Source organism: Silurus aristotelis (assembly GCF_946808225.1).
Source record: "Silurus aristotelis genome assembly, chromosome: 4".
Classification (NCBI taxonomy): Eukaryota; Metazoa; Chordata; class Actinopteri; order Siluriformes; family Siluridae; genus Silurus; species Silurus aristotelis.
The window spans coordinates 25,602,762-25,624,430 of NC_139577.1; the positions used below are offsets into that span (position 1 = coordinate 25,602,762).

Here is a 21,669-nt window from a genome sequence, read left to right on the forward strand (position 1 = left end):
CAGTTCATCAGGTACAGCTTTGTTTCGGAATGATCTGGACACTATAGTAAGCATGTCACTCGTTATGAAGGTTTATAATAAGAGTTTGTTGGTCTACCAATTTTTTTCCATATGTCGAATTGTCTTTTGATTTCAGTCCTTCATCATTAGCGCAATTTATCGATTTTTAGTTACAGTTTATTAATCTGACTGATTCAATCCACCATAGTGTGAACCGATATAAGAATATTAAATACAGTATGTAAATCTTTTGTGTCACTATTTTTACTACTGGAATCTAACTTAAGACTGCATATGCAAGTTGTGTGAGTGTTTGAGGCACTTGTGCTATAAAATCTTTTAGTTCACTTTAATTAAACCTACTTTTCTTGTACAGTGTATTTGTGCTATATTTCAATAAACTGAGAGTCCTTGGTTTTGAATGCTGGCCAAATATGTAAGCTGCTGAGCGACTTCACTGCATTCATACACTCATCGTCTTGCTATCTGTTCCATAATTACACTTCGATAAGGTTTTCTTGCTATAATATAAAACTCATTAAAAAACAGCCACCATGACTAAAAACAGAACGTGCTGACAGAACTTCTCATTGTTCTGGTATCATTAACACTAAATTGTGCTCAGTGCGTAACTTATTGTATTATCTATCTGATTAGACATAAAACGCATACATAAATGACGATTTTGTGTCTACATACTGACTGGATGAAGTCAGTGCCACTTTTTGGTTGGTGGATAGTTTCAAAACCTTGATACATGCTCACCAGAACCACACACACATTAACATGTCAGTGCTCTGCTGAGAATGTTACACCATCCAAATAGCCCTCTTCTGTGGTTCTTATCACTGATGGATGGTCTGACAGGCATGTGTGGTTATCCAGAGTGACTTACAATGATCTTCTTTGTACAACTGAGCAGGTGAAGCCTTGCTCAATGGCCCATCAGTGGCAGATTGGTAGTGCTGGGATTTCAACTCATGACCTTCTGATCTGATCCATTGATATTCCAGTAACATCTTATTGTACTTGCATTTCTAGGTTCCAGGTGTGGTGTTTGAAGAAGTTCCAGTGAATGTTAAATGGACATAACTTGTCCATCCAGATCAAGACTGAGGCGTGACTTCACAAGTTGTTGTTCCTAAAAACAATAAAATGCTTTACTTCGTGTACACTCTTGGGTATTAATTACACAAATACAAACTGCACCGTCTGCATGAATGATTAGTAATCAATATCTATTTAATAAACTGGAATAGTTTATTAAATCGATATTGATTACTACTCATTCATGCTTGAAGTTAGTGTAAAAGTTTAATCCAGCAGGATGGACGAGTATGTCAGATGTGATCATAGTGCAATCACGGCCAATGTGTAACTATTAAAGCGTACACCGGAGCCTGCTGGCTTCTAATAAACCGCATATAAAGCAGTGCCAAATGCCAGCATGTTCCTTCATTAGACACTGGGGTGTAGCGTTGGCATACAGGCCAGATGTCACAGATGCTCCTTCGTGCACCGCACCTTGGTCTCGTGGCATGCCCGTTACTGCCCCTCTCTCCCACAGCAAGCACACCCGTCTGCTGACTACAGCTACAGAGGTGGAGCATAACTACATGACACAAAGAGAAATGATCTGCCAACCGTGATAATAGATGATCATCCATCACAAGTCCATATGTCCTTCTTACTGGTATGAGGGAAAACATTTTAGGCCGTGGAGGATACATTATGAAATATGTAGACTTTTTTTTTTTACCAAATATATGTAATGTTTAATACAATGTTGCTTGTTGGAACAACAGTCAGATATAATAATCAGAGACAAAGAATATCATTTTAGATTTTTTTAATTTGCAATTTAATCTTAACCTTTGATCAACATGACCATGTGCTAATCACTCTGTTCAGTTCTGTATCCACTACAAGTACACTACTTTTCTTTTTGCATTAAGAAGAATGAACATTTTCTTTTCACTGCCAGATTGAGGGTTATATGATGTGACTCTCTTCTCTTTTTAGCATTCGCCTCTTATTGCTCTCATTGTTCTGATTGATAAAAAAAAAAAAAACATTCAACCTAATACAAAAATTCATGCTAGTCATATTGCTTATTAGTGTGATAACAAAAGAGAAACAAATGAAAAACAAGTCTACTCATTATGCAGCCAATGTTAATAATGACCTTCCAAAATATCATATGCACTGCTGCATATGCAAGTTTTTCGAGGTACACGAACACGTGCCTCTGCGAGCCAATCACGCATTTAAAATCTTCCTGTGTGCACATCACAGTGTGCCAATTCAATTAACTTTAAATACACCTCATTCCCTATTTTTAATATTTAACTTCTGCACTGCTAAACAAAACGTATTTCCACTCAGCACCTCGATCCAAAAAACATGAATAGTAATCCCTTCAGATCTCTGCTAAAAGTCTTTTTTTTTCCTGTTTGGTTTACTGATTAAAGAAAAATTGCCCTATGGAAAACATGTAAATATTGATCTTTCAGGCGAGAGGGAGTAAACGGTAAATGCGAGAACAGCAGATACTTCCTGAGCAGCAGAAGAAGAGAAATGAGCAAACTCTGCTTTGTTTAAACTGCCACTGGTGGTTGATGAGCTGGAGTTAAAAAAGCACAGAAACTCTACAGTGCCATGTTTTGTCTAACTCTAGACGATTTCTCTCTTTTTATTCTGGAGTGGAATCAAAGACATAAAAGAGGATAAGAGGATGGCATCCTTATTTTTGTTCATCTTTTCAATCGCTCGGCTGCTCAGGGCTTAATTACTACTCATTTTTTGGACATAAACAGAATTGACATGAATTATATCAGGACACATATATAGCTCTTCTCACACTGTTTACATTCTCATCTCATCTCTGAGTTGATGTGAAATGTCTCATTTCAATTAAGACATGGTGTGCTGCCAATTTTAAATGATAGGGTGGTGCGATGAAGCCAAATGCAAAGTTGTCAGGCGCTGCATCACAACCAATTTGACAGTTTCCACATTTAGCAGCCAGTTGTCCCTCTCCACACAACAGCTACCAAACTATGAGGGTGAGGCAAGCACACATTTCCTATGAGACAAATGATAATGTGCCAAATACATAGCTTTGAACTTCAGCTCATGTCAAATTAAAGGGCAGTGTAGCACAATCTGCCCTCTTCCACATACATAAATGTAGAAGTGCATATTGTTCGCAAATATTATTCTGGATTACAGCAAATAGAAGAACATGTCATTCCTCCCACTCATTGTTGGCTCATTGTTGGGATTTCAACTTGTGATCTCATGAAAATAGTTTCTGTTTTATGTTTCTGCTGCACCACACAAGAGCTTTACTCTTGTTTTCTCTTATGAGTCAGTTTGCTGAAAATGTACACAAAACAGACTATAAGCACTGTCATCGGAGTCCTTTTCCATAAATGTTCACTAAATATCTGCTTACAGTAAAACATAAGCATATCAACAATTCTACTATTAACATATTATTTAGGACATTTCATTTCTTTATTAGATTGTGTTATCTATCTACCATACCTGAGATAGGGCTGTCATAGTAAAAACAAAAACCTGAATATTATAACTACTGTACTACAGAAAATTCTAAGCAACCTCTGACCAATCAAATCAATCAATAACCCAAATCAATAACCCGACAATGCTATTTGGTATATCATTTATACATATAATATATATAATATTGTATATTACACATTGTATATTATACATATTTTTTTTAGCTTACAATAGTGATTGTTACAATAAAAAAAAAAATTATATATCCAAAAAGACTTGGTATGTATCAGTACCTCAGCAAACAGCAAGCTCCAAAATCTAGTATGCGTTTCTTCACTGTACAATGTATTGGAGAAAAGATGTCATCCTTCCATATTAAATAGGGAGCTTACTAATGTTAGTAACCTGATATAACAGCACTGTTCACCCTTGTTTGAAAATGCATCAAAATAGCATATAATTCACATGCAGGTAAAAGTTGAATCTTTTTTTATTGCAAAATCAATAAAAAAAAGTTTTATTTAGCTAAAGCATTTTTAGTTCTATAGAAAAACAGATATTTTGCCAGTATGTACATGTAGTATTGACTCATTCCTGCAGCAGATAAAAGCATTTCTCACAGATGACCTTGAGCTTTCTCCATCATCTAACACACAGATTCTCAGCCTAGTCCACAGGGAGCCCTGCTAGTCCACATATTTGCTCTGTTCCAGCTCCCTTTACACCTTCTGCACTGTACCTATTCAAAGTCATATTTGTTTTTTCATGCATGACGTGTAAATGGAAAAGGGGATTTATTTTTAACACAACACTACCAATGCAAAGGAGAAAGCATTTTAAACTCCAACTATAAAATAATGTTAGTATATATTTGACACAAAATAAAATGTATACCAACAATATCTGAATAGAAAAAAGATTACAAAATATATTCCTTTGACATGAATATGTTTGTGTAGCTGCAGTACTCCTTGAGTATCACATTACTTTCAGATAGTTGATAGTGATAGTAAGGAAAATGCTGTAGATTCAGTTGCTCTGCTGAACTGAATAAAAAGTTAAAAGGTATTGCAGATATTCTGTCAGAATATGACAAAAAGATCTGCCAGTTTGTCACATCATCAAGTTTTAACTGCGATACTGATCTGGTTTCTGAAATGAAAATTTCACACTTACAATATAGAATATGAAAATGCATCTATTATGTCAAATTAAATGGAATAATGTTTTTTTTTAAAGTCTCACTAAAATACTTATTCAATTTAAATGGGACAGTAACACTAACAACATTAATGTATCTTTATCTATATATGTTGAGTGCTTAAAAGGTTTTTATTGTCATCCAGACTGTGGGTGTCCCCTATCAGGAAGCAGAACTCACCATCATGACCTGTGAACCTTTGGCAAGCTGAAATAAACTTTCCCCATTTCATTAGGAACACATTATTTTTTCAACCTGAGAAATGTATGCATAATAAGTTTTATGCCTAATGTCAATGTATTCATTAGCTGAACTGTATTATTTATACTCATTTATCTACCCCTTAGCATGAAGTAAAGGATATTCTAAAGGATCCAAATAAGATTATGAAACAGTACAGATCTTCAGTATGCATTGTCAGTGTAATTATACAATATAGTTCCAAAGTATAGTTCTACAGTGTAGCTTTAATGCAGACATGCCCAAACAAGGGCCCATAGGCTAAAGTTGGGCTGTGGTGAGTTTTAATTTGCCACCATGCCATTTTTTTGAAGAAAAAAACCCCATTCATAATCCATTCATAATTTCATATGTAATAAAACATATTTAGTTGAATTTTTAAGCTGCAAATAAATGTAACTTAAAATTATAAGTAAAGAATATACTACCGTATTTTTTGGACTATAAGCCACTACTTTTTTCCCACGTTTTGAACCCCGCGGCTTAAACAACGAAGCAGCTAATTTATTCATTATATATTAAAACTTTTTTTTTTTTTCTTGGCAACAGCGTTACGGTTAAGTCAAAGAAACTTAGAAATGAGCATCAGAAAATAATAAGGACATATTCCTCGGTCTTGCACACATGCAGTAATAGTGGACAAATGCAGCGGCAGGCTATTACCAAAATGCCGCTCTGCTCTTAAAGGAGCCACAACATATTTCACCCGTTACACCGTGTAACAGACACTGTCTTTCGTTAAAGCCTGTGTAAAGTTCACTAGTTTCAGTGTGGCTTATACACAGGTGCGGCTTATTTATGTTCAAAATAAAAATATTTGTCGAATTCAGTGGGTGCGGCTTATATATAGGTGCGCTTTATAGTCTGGAAATTACGGTAAGTACATTTATTTTAGCCCAATTTGAAAAACCATTTAAAAAACAAATAAGGAGCAGATTCATGTCTCTCATTACCATTCACTGATAGTATAAACATGTTTGTATAACTTATAGCTTGAATTTCACACCATTGTACAATAGATCAAACTGATCCTAAGTTTATATCATCAATGTGTATGTTTCATTGGATTGAAAATAAAAGTTTGAAATTAAAACTGCATCAGTTAAGCAGACTATAAAGTTATGTTTTCTATTATTGACTTCTTTATTTATTTGTTAGTTTTTTTGTATTGTGAAATCATAAATGTGGGGAACAATTTGCATTTTAATATAACAGTTTGGTTTAATGCAACATTTACTTTCAGCCAATGGCCCTCAATCAAGTCTGATATTTTTTCTGCATTGTAATTGTACAGTTTAGTTGTTTTTTATAGCTTCACAGTAAAATTCTAAATAGTTCTACAGCATCATATAGTACAGTATAGTGCTCTACAGTATAGTTCCACATAATTTAACCACATAGTTATGTAGTATAATTCTACTGTAACAAATACAATAAATTAGAAGAATACATCATGATAGAAAAAAAATATTGGTACTACCTTTGATTTTATTGAATCAAATTTTGTCTAAAACAAAAAATAAATTGTGACGTTGTATAAACTATATACGTTATGTTCTTTTTAGTACCTACAATTCTAGTTAAATTTAGTTCTCTAATGGTCTTTATAAACTTTATACAAAAAAAAAGATATAAGCAGTTTCTAACTGATTTTATGCCATACAATTATCGGCTAAATTATCATATATTTCTGAATAATTGAGTTAGAATGGGTTTGGACCGTATTTCTATTTAAAATATTCATCCAGTTTTTCTATATATGTATTGCACACTCTGAGTAAAGACATTGCTTCAAAAGCATATTTTTTCTCTTAAGCAAACTTGTGCAGGCTACTGTTGTCTTTTTCACACCTTTATCCACTACTATGGAAATGAAATTGCATCAGATCAGAACCCTTGTGAGTAAATACTGCTCCAAGTCTCATCTAACATCTGCTCCAACTTCACTTAAAATTTAATGGAAATGCAGTTTTGGCAAAGTTTTCACAGAGACGTAGAGATGAAATGATTCAGCAAAGATAAAATGATAAGAGAAAGTCGACAAGCGAGTGTCAAGTGTGTTGAAATGCAGCAGCACAGAACTTTGCATGCAGTAAAAACCATGAGATTTACCTTTCAAGCACACCTCAACCACAGTCTTTTAAATTATGTTGGCAGCTTCATGTTTAATACCCTGATTTTGTTTTTCATTATTTATTTATATATAAATGTGTGAAAGTTTCCAATTACTGAAGCTAAGGTAATGCCTTTTAAGCAATTCAACACCACTTTGCTATAAAAATCCTGTATGTTTAGTGATTTTGCAAATGTGTGTGTGTGTATTGAAAGTTATAGAAAACTCATAAACAAGCTTATAATTGCTAGTTCAATGGCTGCAGTTAAGGTAGCTGCTATTTAAAATGTAGATCGATCAACAATAACCTAAAGTCATTACCGGATAAATTCTATCCAAGCCTCAAACTACAGTATGTACAGATTTCCAACAGGCAATGCACCAAACTAGCAAGAACACAGAGTCGTATCAAAGCACTATCTTGAAATGCTAAGACTCACAAATGGAATCTGCAGCAGAACTAGCAAGGGGAGCAGAGGGACTCATTACAAAGAACTCCCGCTGACAAGCACATAAGTGTGTAAAATAGTGTGCACCAGGTATCCGTTTGCCCTTCCCTAGGCCTTGAATTCGCACAAGCTACTGTTTCAGCTTTAAAGCCAGCCGACGTAGTGTTGCTCTATTTCAGACCTGCCACAACTGAATGAAAGCTTTAGCATAGCTGGAGTTGAGCCTAATGGCTACAGACTGCTGTGTCAAGACTAAGGAAGTACATCAATTCCTGAGAGATGAGAGAACCACAGAAAGATTTTTAGCAGATCTTCATGGTGTGAGATTCTCTCCGAATCCCATTATAGCCTGTCACAGAGGTACCAACATTGCGAAAAGGAAATCCACGCAGGAGGAGAGGAAAAACAGGATTTTACCACAGAGCCCCCTAGCGAATATCAGTGGATGAGCTGGTGCCATGCTTACAAAACAAATAAAAAAACAAACAAACATGTATTTGTTTATACTTTCAGAAACAAAGGAGTCCTTCACATCTCATGTCCATTCCCCTTCAGTGAACTTGCTTTTCTACGGAGTGGATTTTATCTGGTCTGACTGCTGCTTTAGCTGAAAAATCCAAAAAACAATAGTATGCAAAAAAAACTAAAAGAAAAGAGGAAAACATAATCCTTTTCACAGTTTATCTAAAGGTCAGAGGGGTGTGTCTTATCCTTCAAGCTTTTAAATAACAACATTTAATAAACCTCCACGTTACCTCGGGACCATATAGGAAATCACCCTCATGGAAAAATCCTTGGAGAATATGGGAAGGTTTACACTTGCACCCAGATGTCATGAATGATAAAATATATAAAATGCAGCTTTGCTTCCAAGATTGTTCACATAGTTTGCACAAGAACAGCCAACAACTAACACATCCATTTTTTATTCACACACTGTTTACTGAGAAATCAATACAGTACAGCAGTAGACTATTTTTACATATACATATAATTTATGGCATTTGGTAAACACCCTTATGCAGGGCAACCTACAATTCTGATTGAATCAAATCTTTATATCTGTTGTGTTCGATTGGTAACAGACAATCATTTTTTGTGTTTTGTTTAATTGTAGCTTTAGGGTTAGGAATAGACCACCCCAGTAAATCTCAATACCCTAATAAAACCTCAATAAAACAGCCATTTGTAGTGAAGTCTGACTACCTTACAATACACAGCATTCAATTCTGAAGCATGTGGCTTTAGCTTCAGACATTAATGTATGATTAATGATGATCTCAATTTTCATACTTGTGTTTGTGAAGAATTAGACTCTACAGGAATGTTAGTTAGATTTAAGCTTATTATCCAAGAATACTGTCTAAATGCCATTATTCACAAAGAGTATGATGTATTTATGTCTGGACAAAAATGCTTTCTGAAAGGCAGTTGGTAAATGGTTAGTCATATCCAGAAGACTCACATAAAAGACTCATAAATGCAACAGTATTAAAGCTGTAATAAGTGCTTCAAGGCTTTCTTGGTTATTCATTTGGCATTTTTCCTATTTCCCATTGTGGGCTGGATAAAAATGCACTGGGAACTACACAATCTTCAGTTTTAGCATTGTTGAAGCTATAATTAACTTACCAACTATATTTAAGAATTATATTATGTTATTGATCAAACTTTACTGTGAGCTCCAAGGAGAGCCCCCTAGCATACATCAGCAGATGAGACAGTGCCATGCTAACAACTCAACTGATAAAACATGTATTTGTTTATACTACCAGAAACAAAGGAATCCTTCACGTCTCATGTCCATTCCACTTCAGTGAACTTGCTTTTCCACTGAGTAAATTTTATTCATGACTGGTTTGACTGTTTTAGCCAAGGAAACAGAAAAGCATAGTTTTTAAGTGCCTTCTGTTTCACCATAGCGAGAGGCAAAATATACTCATGCAATGGTTAAACAATATGTACAGTATTGGCACCTCTAAGGAATTTACATATTTTTGTAAAGCTGCTTTTAGACAATGTCTGTTGTGAAAAGCGCTATAGAAATAAACTTGACTTGACTTGACTTGACCTCTGCTGTCACAGACAGGAGAACTTCAAAACTCTACAAAACTCCAAAATCATAGTTTATAGTCTAAGATTGCTTTCCTCATGCCTTATACAATGTTGAACGTCCTCAGGATGGACAATATACAACAATTATACATTGCTTGTTTTAATTATAAACTATTATTAACTATTCTACTGAATTGTACTGTGTTCTATTTAGAATATCTAAGAAGTACATTTATCTAAAAAATAAATAAAAATAAATAAATAAATAAAAAACCAAGAAAAAAGTGGAAGGAGGACATGACCTCTGCCATTTTGACATTTATCTGCACTTCAAGAAATCTTATATTTAAATGTCTAAAAATTCATTTCAATCTTAAAAAATTTGCCCAAATCTTGCTGACAAATGGCACAATACAATGAAGAATTTGGTATTCAGGATTTTAATACATTTATGTTGGAGATTTTAATAAAACCTACTTAAACATGAATAAAGACACAATGCAGGCTGTGCACATGCAGGATAATAGACTAACTATCATTAGTATCTTTGCATGCTAGCCTCAAAAAACAAAATTTTTTTGGTGGTGGTGGTGGTGGTGGTGGTGGTGGGGGTGGGGGCTTACAAAAACATAAATACATATGTATTTTTTTAAATGCTGTGAGTGATTTTACTTCATGTAAAAATACAGAGACTGAGATTTGAAGCTTGATAATCACATAATCCAAACAGATTTAAAACTCTACTTGTGATTTACAGTATATGCTAAAGAGAAAATTTGACTAGCTGAATCAGCTGGATGTCCCTTTCTTGACATATTTGTCTGCATTTGTATGCACTGTTCCTGACAGCGTGGGAAAATAAATTACTTACACATCTTTCAAGCACAGAAAGCAGTGAGCTTATCTACAATGACATTTAAAAAAGAATGAAGCCGCATTTTTTATTTATTTTTTGGCTTCATGATTGATGGTAATATTGGGAAATGCACCCAGGTGAATTCTAGTGACTTTACAATCTTTAATCTAAAATCTTTACAAAAAATATATATCAGTCATCAAAGGTGGAATTCCATTAGAAGTCACTGGTATTCGCAGTCCCATGGTTCAGCACAGATAGCACTGGATTATTAGTTCCTCGGCTGCACTGCTTTTGTTGGTGTGTGTGTGAATTCCCAGAGAGCGAGTGCTGTAGGATGCTGAAGTCGATTACGGGCTCGTGTTGACCTCACCTTATCAATGTGGCAAGCCCTGCAGCACTGTTGGCCTGGCCTTTTCTCCTGAGAAAACACTGCACCTCACTTTTCAGTGTGGAATGAAAGGAAAATCTGCGCCGACGCTGCGAGATACACTTTGACATTTGCCAGTGTTTTCTCTCTCCATTTGCTCATGAACTTTTTTTTCTCTCTGCAGCTTTCGGGTTCGGTTCCCTCAGCTATTTTCAGGTTCATCAGAATGTTGACAGTCTCTGATTGTGTGACCCGGTGACATCTGTACCTCTGATGGAACAGTTTGTTTGTCTAAAAAATGACATCTGCTGGTCCTTTAGATCTCACATCAGATCTTCAGCTTGTTATAGCTGTGAAAGGCTTTCAAGCAAATGCTGACAAAAACAGAAAACTCTAAGCTGACAAGCGCAACCATTAAAGAAATACGAGTTCCCCGTACAGCCTTGCTGTCGTGGTTTGTCCTTGATCACTGGCTGTAGGTTAAAAGGCAAACAAATAAACTAAAGTGCCATCTTTTGCCTTGACTCTTCAATCCCTTTAATGTTTTGTGGGTGGAAAGGCAAGTTAAAACTTTACAACCTCTTTATAAAGCCAGCAATGAATTTTCACAGTAAGAAAAAACAGATGTCGCATGCTGCTACAACAGTTCCCATAATAATTATTATAGGGATGAAAAATATGGTCTAAATAGACTGTCGGAGGTGCATTTTTCTCCTCTGTGCCATTGTTTCTGTAATAGGACTGCTCAGAAAGTAAGCATTTGTTCTCACAATGTGAAGCAAATTTCTTTAGCCACATTTTCTTTTAGAGAGACTATCGAATATATGCCATATTGAGATACGAGATTTATTTTTTTCTTGTCAAAGTAAAGGCACAAATGATGCAGTTTTCTTCTGGGTCTCTTTAGCTCGTAAAGTTATTGGACACATGAAAAAAAAGGTACTGGAATTTTAGCAAACATTGAGCCATATTTTTTCTAGTCCTGCTCCCAACATCCCTCAGCTGGACCCTCAATGTCTTACACTTAAATTTTTATATTTGACAAGTGTCCAGATAAAATGTTCAAGATTTAGAAAGTCTGGGTCTTGTCAAATCGCTTGCCATTCTTTTGAGCAATTCCTTATTTTCATTTACTGTATACACAACAGGAATGAGAACAGTGCACAATGTTTAGATATGTTTAAGCTTTCTCTCTTTTTTTTGTCTTTTGCATTCTTGCCAGCCGAAAACCTGTCTGCATTGCTACACTCCTAGATCCCTTAAGTGTTTCATTTCTACACCAAGCACCAGGAGAATAGGGTAAAATTTACGTGTACAACATCATCCAATAAAAGCACCCTTATACGTTCCCATGGTAACAAGTATTGAAAACACACACACACACACACACACACACACACACACACACACACACACACACACACACACACACACACACACACACACACACACACACACACACACACAAAATGTCTTTAAAATAACATTTGAAGATGAAAATAAGTCCGAGAAGTCCATGCGTAGCGGTTCGATATCTTTTCCATCATAGAAAAGGGCGAAGACTCAGAATCCTTCATGGCAGGTTTAAGCTTCAGTCCTGCAAACTCATGTCAGTTTCTTGCTAGAGTCAAAGTACATCTGAAAGCTGGAGAGAAGTCTTTAATCATTTAAAGTCAAATAAACAGACAGAAAAGGGCAATGCTGCTTTTATTGTTATTATTATTATTAAGTAATATTTATATTTCATTAAGTATATTATATATTTACATTTATTTTACATTTATATTTACAGTATTTAGCGGACCCCTTTTCCAGAGCGATATACAAAAGTGCTTTGAAGACTCTTACCAATGAATAAATCAACACTGGATCGCTAGGACTTAAGTATCGCTTTTACTTTCTTTCTTTTTTTTTTTTTTTAACATGAAGACAAAACAAACAGGGAAAATAATGCTGGCTCAAGTGTTTCAGGAAGAATTAGGTCTTAATCTGTCATTTAAAGATTCAGCAGTGACCCAGCATATCACTTGCATCATATTAGTATTGCCATTATTATTATTATTATTATTATTATTAGTAGTAGTAGTAGTAGTAGTAGTAGTAGTAGTAGTAATAGTAGTAATGGTGGTGGAAGTAGTAGTAATAGTAGTAGTAGTGGCACTAGTAGTGGTAGTAGTAATAGTTGTAGTGGTAGTGGCGGTAGTAGTAGTGGTAGTGGTAGTGGTAGTAGTAATAGTAATAGTAGTAGTGGTGGTAGTAGTAGTGGTAGTAGTAGTAGTAGTGTTAGTGGGTGTGGTAAAAGTAGTGGTAATAGTAGTAGTAGTGGTAGTAGTGGTAGTGGTGGTAGTAGTAGTGGTAGTGGTAGTAGAAGTAGTAGTGTTAGTAGTAGTGGTAATAGTAGTAGTGGTAGTGGTGGTAGTAGTAGTAGTGTTAGTGGGTGTGGTAAAAGTAGTGGTAGTAGTGGTAGTGGTGGTAGTAGTAGTGGTAGTGGTAGTAGAAGTAGTAGTGTTAGTAGTAGTGGTAATAGTAGTAGTGGTAGTGGTGGTAGTAGTAGTAGTAATAGTAGTAGTGGTAGTAGTAGTAGTAGTGGTAGTAGTAGTAGTAGTAGTGGTAGTGGTAGTAGTGGTAGTAGTACTAATAGTGGTGGTAGTGGTAGTAGTAGTATTGGTAAATTGGTAAATGTATTGTTGTTAGCCATAATGGTGGAAAATTCTTGGATCAAAGATAAAACTTTTTTTAACAAGCAAGTCAAGAACAGGATAAATAATATAAAAAGACAAGAACTACAAATTCTTGTAGTCAACATTAAAGAGGACCAATAAAAGAATACTAAAAAAAAGAAGAAAGGAGGACATTAAAGAAAACAAAGGCAGAAAAGAAGATATAAAAAGAGCATAACACTAAAGACAAAAAGTAAATCATTGAAGATAAAAAGAAAGATTTAACAAAAACTAATGGGCAATCATATTTTATGTATTTAGTATGGTATAATAATGTTCTGCATACAGGATTGTTATTTATTAAAATTGTGTTGGCTTTGATTGGCTCTGATTCTGAGAAAATTTTTATCAAATTTGGTTTCAAAATATAATGAAAAGTCAATAAGAAGTTAATTAAAAGAATTAAAGGTAGAGCAAGTCACCATCATTAACACTTAGCTCTAATGAGGAGGCGTGTGCATGAGCTGTCACTTACACTGAGCAAAAAATATCGCCATTCTCACGGCTGAGAAGCTGCTTTGCCGTTTCACACGTGTTATATTTTTAGGCAGTTGGTTTGCACTAGGTCCACTATCCAAACAATTCGGCTGATGTCTCCCTGTGGGATTTCAGTGTTGGCCGTCAATTCCTGCGTCTTCTTTAAATTTCATCACATTGTCAGCAAGCCATCATTTAAATTGGAAAGCTAAGACTCTATCCAAAAGTCAAACAAACAAAGAAAGTTGGAAATAAACAGATGGAAGAAAACAAAATTAATAAGTGTACGTGTTTTTTCCCCAGATATGTGACAAACATCATTAAGAAAGCAGAGATGCAAAAACTCTGATGTGACCACTGCTTAGCAGCTCATCCATTATTCTGTTTATCGTCTTGCTATTAGTCACATTTGTAGTTCATGTCTTTTTATATTATTTCTCCTGTTCTTGACTTGCTTGTTAAAATATCAAGCATTACATAAAGTTTCATCTCTGATCCAGAAAATTTAATTTAATGTAAATGTAAATATATAATATATTTTATGTAACACAAATATAACAATCACTTAATAATAATGACAATATAACAATAATAATAATAATAATAATAATAATAATAATAATAATAATAAAAGCAGCATTGCATTTTTTCTGTCTGTGTATATACTTTAAAATATAGCAGCTTATCTATTTTTCTTTACCAACCACAGACAACAATCCCAATCTATATTGTGAATTCCTATCAGGTCACACAACTGAGGCTTTTACATTTTTAGGTCAAAGTTTACCTGAATAAAGTTAAACCACTACTGTAAACAAATATGAATTTTTCACACCTCCTTGTCCTTTACCTTCAGTGACATAGCAGTAGCTCCTTTATTGCTTTAGTTAGACAGGAAATCTTATCCTACAGCCAAATTATAAAGACTATATAATGGGCTACAGATTCTTGGAATATTCTAATGATATTTTGTACTGTTAATGATGGTATATTCAAAATCTTCACAATTTGGTGTTGAGGAACATTATTCTGAAATTGGTCCACCTGTTGTCAATTAACCTAATTAGTTGCAAAATGTTCCTTTAGTTGCTTTCCAGCATTTTGTTGCCTGTTTCAAATGTTTGTGCGACATGTTGAAGGAATCAAATTTATAATTACCTTATTCTTTCCTTCAAATGGTGTTAGTATTAAGATGAGCCTCACACTAGGTCTCTGAACACATTACTATGTTGTCTGTTCAGTGTCTATAGGATCTTTACGATGTTAGTATGTAAGGTATACAGAGTGTTTGTCTCGGCTCACACATCTCTGGTTACTATGTCTTCTTACCCAATCAGGAACAGTTTTAGCTCAGGTTTTTCCCCCCAGTGTGTATACGTATATACTTGTCTGTTATCTGCATTAAAGTGTAGAAGAACATATACGCCATTCTGTGTGCTGTGTGAATCTTCCCTGATCAAAAAAGACACCACAGGCATCGTAGATCGTATGGAAAGTCTCTCCAAGAATTAAGTTTTTGTTCTAAAACTCAGTTTTAATTTTTTTTCTATTATTTATTTATGTTCCTTTTGTTCTAATAGGAAAAATTAGAAGTTTGTGAGATTTGAAAAGAATTACATTTTGGTTTTATTTGCATTTTACACAACATCCCATTTTGGGGGGAATTGGGATTGTACAAAACTATATTTGAATGGTCTACTAACATTTAGAAACTAATAATAAAAAATAAAAAAATGAGGAAGTGAAATGTTTACAGATGGCATGACACCATGTACTCCATCAACAGAGAGACCTTGAGTATCCACCTAATATTGTTTTCTTTCAAAACTAAGTTTGACATGTTTTTAATTGATGTACTACATAAAAATGACTTGCGATATAAATATAATAAACATAATAAATTAATATAAGAATAAATTAAATGCTTATCACAATGCTAATGTCCGATGTTTTTGTTTTTTTTATTTACATTGCAATTTCAATCTTTTTTTGTTGCATGATCTAATATTGATGTTTTTTAGAAAACATTGATTTGCTATTATCGATATGATCTACGTTTACTACTTTACTACATCTGAGATGATGAAACAAGCAAATAGGAGGAGGAGCAGAGAGAAAATAAACGCGAATTGCGAATCACATTTGTTTTTGCAAAGCCAAACTGTGAGAGAGCAACATCACTAATCTAATTACCACACACCTACATAGGATGCAATATATTCATCATCACTAAGCATGTTTTCAGCCAGGCCTGTCAAAATCCTCCACAGAGACAGCCAAACAAGCCATTTATTAATTCACACATTGCACACAGTACAGCTTATCACCAGAAACCCTGTGGGAAACAAGAGGCCATTTTCTTCTGCTGTTCGCTTTGTTAAAGGTAGAAATTCGACATGGACAGATAGCGACTTAGAAGTCATGATGGTTGCAATCTCACAACGAGATTGATATCTTTATTTCCGGCACCGAAAGCCCCTCAGACATCAGGGGTTTATCTTGATGTATTCGGAGACGCTGCTCAGACAACCCTCAGTGCGCGAGGCTTCTCTTCCTTATTAATCTGTCAATGTCAAAGGGCCGTGAGCCTGATTTACTCCTAACTGGGTCTTCGAGCGTCTTCCAGGCACTTATCTCAGCTCAGGCTTCAAGGCTGTACTTAGAGTTAGAGAAGAGTGTGACTTAAGGCTGGTTTATGCTTCCAAGTTGAAGTGTCTTTGCGTTTATGGGAAGTCATGGCATCTGTAGAGGCCAAATTACGTCCTGCCACTTATATTTCTACTGTACCTACTGCACCAGAAAATAATACACATCCCCCTCCTGCTGCTACTGTATGATGGAAGCAACAAAAAATTGAGACCCTGTAAATGTATTGAGTAACTGTTCAATGAAAAAGTTGTGTGAATATTTATTATTTATGTATGAGTCATTATAACAATAATTTCAGAGGTAAATCGATCCAGACAAAAAAGACTGCTTACAAGCCTGCTCATACCTTGCTAAAAAGGTAATACTTGTTTAAACACAGTCTCAACAAACCCTGAGAAGAAGACTGAGGAGGAGACAACTAATAAGTGTTACACGTGCAGCTTTCCAAATCCATTGCGTGTGTATCTGTGCTGCGGTAGGCAATCAAACTTCAGCCAAACAATGACTGGTAATCCCTGATTTAGTCAGCCTCTAGGTTGTGTATGTTACAGTCTCTCAGATAAAGACACATCATAGATGATGTAAAAGCCAGCAACTCAATTTTAACCAAACTGATTTTTAAACAGATCTTAGACATTTAACAATGCAGATGAAGTTAATCATTTCACTAACACTAGATAAATGCAAATGTTTCGAAATATAACCTGAAAAGTGAGTGATATGCTTTCAATGGTGATTAACATGTTCTATCGTTCATCATCTTGCTGTCTTGCATTCAATATTGCTATGGTAAAACCCTTTTTAATCTTTATTACTGTGAAGAAGCTTTTTTGTTCTTCCAATTCACAGTATTTGGTTTGGGTACTGCAAAACTGATTATATTATAAATCTTCTTCTTCTTCTTCTTCTTTCGGCTGCTCCTATTAGGGGCCGCCACAGCGGATCATCCACTGACTATATTATAAATAAACTATTAAAAAAAAACATTATGTGATTTCTGGCAGCGCACAACATAGAAATAATGATGTTTTATTACACTTTACCTACAGGTATTCTAAAATAATGTGTGTAATCAGTCATAAATTGGACGCTGGCCGTCACCAGTGGGGTGACGTCACGACCAGGAGTATAAAACGCATATGAGTTTGGGTCTGCGATACGAAAGCTGAGGAGCTAACGTAGGTTGAAACACTTGCCGTTGCCAAGCTTGATAAAACTTGTCCGGCTCATGAGCAGAAAGTGCTTTAAACTAGTAAATTGGATGAACACTTTCTGACACCCATGTCACAACCTCCGCATCGGGGTCTTCCCTTTTTTCCCGACCTGGCGGCGTTCCAGCAGTACCTCCTATGCTAGGCGGGTGTAGCCCCAACCGCAACCCTCCACCTCCCACTGGGAGGTGCAGAAATGCAGCGTTGAAACTCACTCTCCCCTGTAAGGGGTCCTGCCCGGCGCTCGCTTTTGAAGCCTTGTGAGATGACAAATCTGAGGACTGTCATCTTCAACAGGAAGGCTTAGATAGAAAGGTCCTGACGCGGGAGTTTCTGGGGATCCGGCCGTAAAGGGGGCGCACCGCACAGCTCTATCCGGTGCTCACCCTGTCCCGGACCTGGTCCGTTAACCCTGCCACCCTCTGATGCTTCAGTGCACGGCCAGCTTCAGTGAGCTCCCTCATTGATTGTGGTCCAGGAGATCTCATCACCCCTAGAGCTGTCTCAGGGTGCTGCACCGGCTCTAGGCACACCAGAGGTTGGTCTTCGAGAAACTGATACCCCTAAGGCACTTTCTGGCAGCTTGGAAAGCTCTTCCAGATGTGTCTCAGTGGGTCTTGCACTGTGTAGAGCAAGGCTACTCGATTCAGTTTGGGTCTCCTCCACCCCGTTTTCATGGCTCTGGTCATGGAACAGAAAGTAAACATTCTACTGAGGAAGGAGGCCATCGAGGTGGTCCCTCAATCCGAAGAAAAGTCTGGGTTCTACAGCCGGTACTTCATAGTTCCCAAAAAATGATGGAGGGTTGTGCCCTATCTTAGATCTACGTCAGCTGAACCGCTCTATCAGGTTCAAGATGTTGACCCTCAAGCAGGTCATGCTTCAAATCAGATCCAAGGATCTAAAGGATGCGTACTTTCATGTATTTATCCTACTTCTCAGAGGAAGTTCCTGAGGTTCGCTTTCGGGGCCGAAGCTTACCAACACCGTCTTCTTCCGTTTGGCCTTGCCCTTTCCCCCGTACCTTCACAAAATGTGTGGATGTGGCTCTGGTTTCCCTGGTCTCAGGGCATTGACAATTGGTTGATCCTAGCTCAATTAGAGCAGTTGGCGGTCCGGCATCGAGATGTCGTTCTTGCCCAAATGAAGGCATTGGGGTTTTGGCTGAACGCCGGTAAGAGTGTGCTTTCTCCATTACAGAGAACCACCTATCTCGGTGACATATGGGATTCGACTACTTTGCGCGCAGCTTTCCCCTGCCCGCTTTGTGGCCATCCTTACGGCCGTCAGAAAGGTCAGAGAAGAGCAGCCTTTCACTGTCAAGCAGTTCCAGAAACTGCTAGGGCTTTTGGCAGCTGCGTCCAGTGTGATTCCACTTGGCCTGCTGTACATTAAACCCCTTCAGTGGTGGCTCAGGACCCGTGAGTTTTCACAAAGGGGTAACCCCCTCCGCACCATCAAGGTCACGTGGCAATGCCTACGTGCCTTAGATGTTTGGAGAGATCCCCGGTTCCTATCTCTAGGCCCCATGCTGGGAGTCCCCGGTCGTCGCTTAATGCTAACAACGGCTGCTTCCCTCACGGGGTGGGGAGCGATAATGAGTGGTCGCTCCGCTCGAGGTCTGTGGGAAGGGCCCCATCTATGCTGGCACATCAACTGTCGAGAGATGCTGGCCTTGCTTCTAGCACTGAAGCGTTTTCTTTCAGACCACAGAGGTCACCACATGTGTGTCCGTACAGACAATACTGCGGTGGTCTCCTACGTCAACCGAGACAATCTCCCTCTTAATATTATCGTATGAAACCACGGCTATAGAAACCATTATTAGTATGTAGAAACGCATTTTAACAGCGCTGTATCACAGACAGATATTTTTCATGAATTATTGTGCGATATATTATGCATTATTGTGCTTTTTTTCTGTGCATTACGGTTTTCCTTGGGATTTAAAATAAAGGCAAATTGTCTGTTTTTGTGCAAATTCTAAAGGGAAGAAAACACAAAAGTATAAATGGTTCATGAAAAAGCATAACAAATGTTCTGAACTGTTTTCTTTTGGAGCTTTCCTCATGATGCCCAGTTTTTCTTGAAAGGTCCATCTTGTAAATATCCTTGAAAGTATATCTGTGACTAAATCAAATTCTTATCAGCCATTGTGTAATGAAAATAACTAAAATTTTAAAAAACTAAAAATTTTATGGGCAGATCCTACTAATGCACGAATGATAATGCTAACATGATTGGACATCTTCTAGATGGTCTGAGTGACTCCAGCTTGAAATCTGATTGATTAAAGCAACAGCTTAATTCGTGTAAATTCTAAGCTAACAGATGCCGGCACTTCCGACTTCTGAAGGTCTTATGGCAAATACTTTTGACCCTGGCAACACATGATGTAACGGCTGAAATCTGATTGGAGAGAAACTCCAAAGTAAACAGACAATACTTGTAGCAGTGCAAGAACAATAATTAAATTCAGTTTTTCCAACAACAACCTTTTTTTTTTAAGGTTTAAGTTTTTTTTTAAGTTGTGGGAGGAAACTGTAAAATCTGAGATTTGAATGCACATCATGCAGCTGAATGGGAGCACTCCTACCTGTACTGCCACTTTACTACCCTTGTATAGTTACATTTAACTATGAATGTAGATGACTAAATGCATTGTGTCTTGTTGTGCTTGTAGCGACATGTTGCAGAAGAATTAAGCAGGCCTTAGGCACTCAACAGCTTGATTGTCAGTACCATTATGCAGATGTTCTCCAAGAGATGTCAACAGCATCCACAATGCATCCTATTAAAAAAGGTCTTCATTTGCCTATTGTCTGGATGTATTCAATGTTTATAATGTGTGATCAAATCTCACCTAACCACGAAACACCAAGGAAAAGAAGAAAAGAGTTGGACATCGGCAGTGGCAGGTTGTCTTGAGAAGATAGAAACAAGGCAAAGCCAGGATGGGCATATAGTCAGCCTGAAGACATGCTTTCAGATGGCTCATAAGCATGAGATCGTTAGAATAAGTGTGCATAACCCACTGGGAAAGACCTAGACAAGACAGAGCAGAGACACACTGAATGCTCTGTGAAACTGTCTGCATTTATCAATTTAAATTCCAATTAAAATTCATTACATGCCCAGAAGTGACACTTTTGGGAAAGGGGACATGTAGGGAAAATTGAGTCCAGACTGTGGATACAAGGAGACAAATGTCTTCCAGGTCATCAGTGTAAAGGAAAAAATAAGAGACTCATTCCATCACCACACTTTGTGCCTAAACATGCTCATGCTCTGAAATAGCACCATGTGTTTATTAAGGTCAGTGTTATTTTGAGAACATAGTAATGACCAAAGCACAGAGCCCATTGGACACAGATAAATATACATTGCATTTGGCTCAATTTCAAACCGAAAGAGCTTTCTTCAAGCCAAATATTGTTTTAAACATCTGTAAGATTCTTTCCGAATCCCCCTCTGAAAGTTTATGCCTGTCTGCTGTTATAATCGGTTTTGACATTGAAAGTGCTGCAGGTGAAGCTCAGCACGAGGAGTTAGAAAGTGAAGTAAATCAAACGTGCCACGGAGAGCACGTGGAGCAAAGGTTAATGAAGCAAAGCCCAACAGACTAATGAAGAGTTTACACACTGCCTCAGGACAGCCGTTGTGCCTACAGGGCTTTCAGACAGTATGCCCTTGCTAATTCCATCCCAGTCGACACTATAATGTTAATCAGTAATGATGAGGATAATTATAGCAATGGAAAAAAGTGGTAGTAAGATATAATTGATAGCGTCTTTGTTTAA

The 21,669-nt window shown here is 36.8% G+C and overlaps 1 protein-coding gene across 6 annotated transcripts in view; it reads left to right on the forward strand.

The window, feature by feature from the left end:
- Nucleotides 1-21,669, forward strand: part of khdrbs2 (KH domain containing, RNA binding, signal transduction associated 2) — a 243,009-nt gene that overhangs the window by 117,870 nt on the left and 103,470 nt on the right. For 4 of the 6 annotated variants that reach the window (XM_083538520.1, XM_083538516.1, XM_083538522.1 and 1 more), the window contains exon 13: nucleotides 1,042-1,172. The exons of 1 other annotated variant lie outside the window; for it this stretch is intronic. The gene's annotated coding sequence lies outside the window, so the exon portion shown is untranslated. Of the gene's footprint in view, nucleotides 1-1,041; nucleotides 2,155-21,669 lie in introns of those variants that run through there. One more of the 6 variants, XM_083538518.1, reaches the window with a different exon arrangement.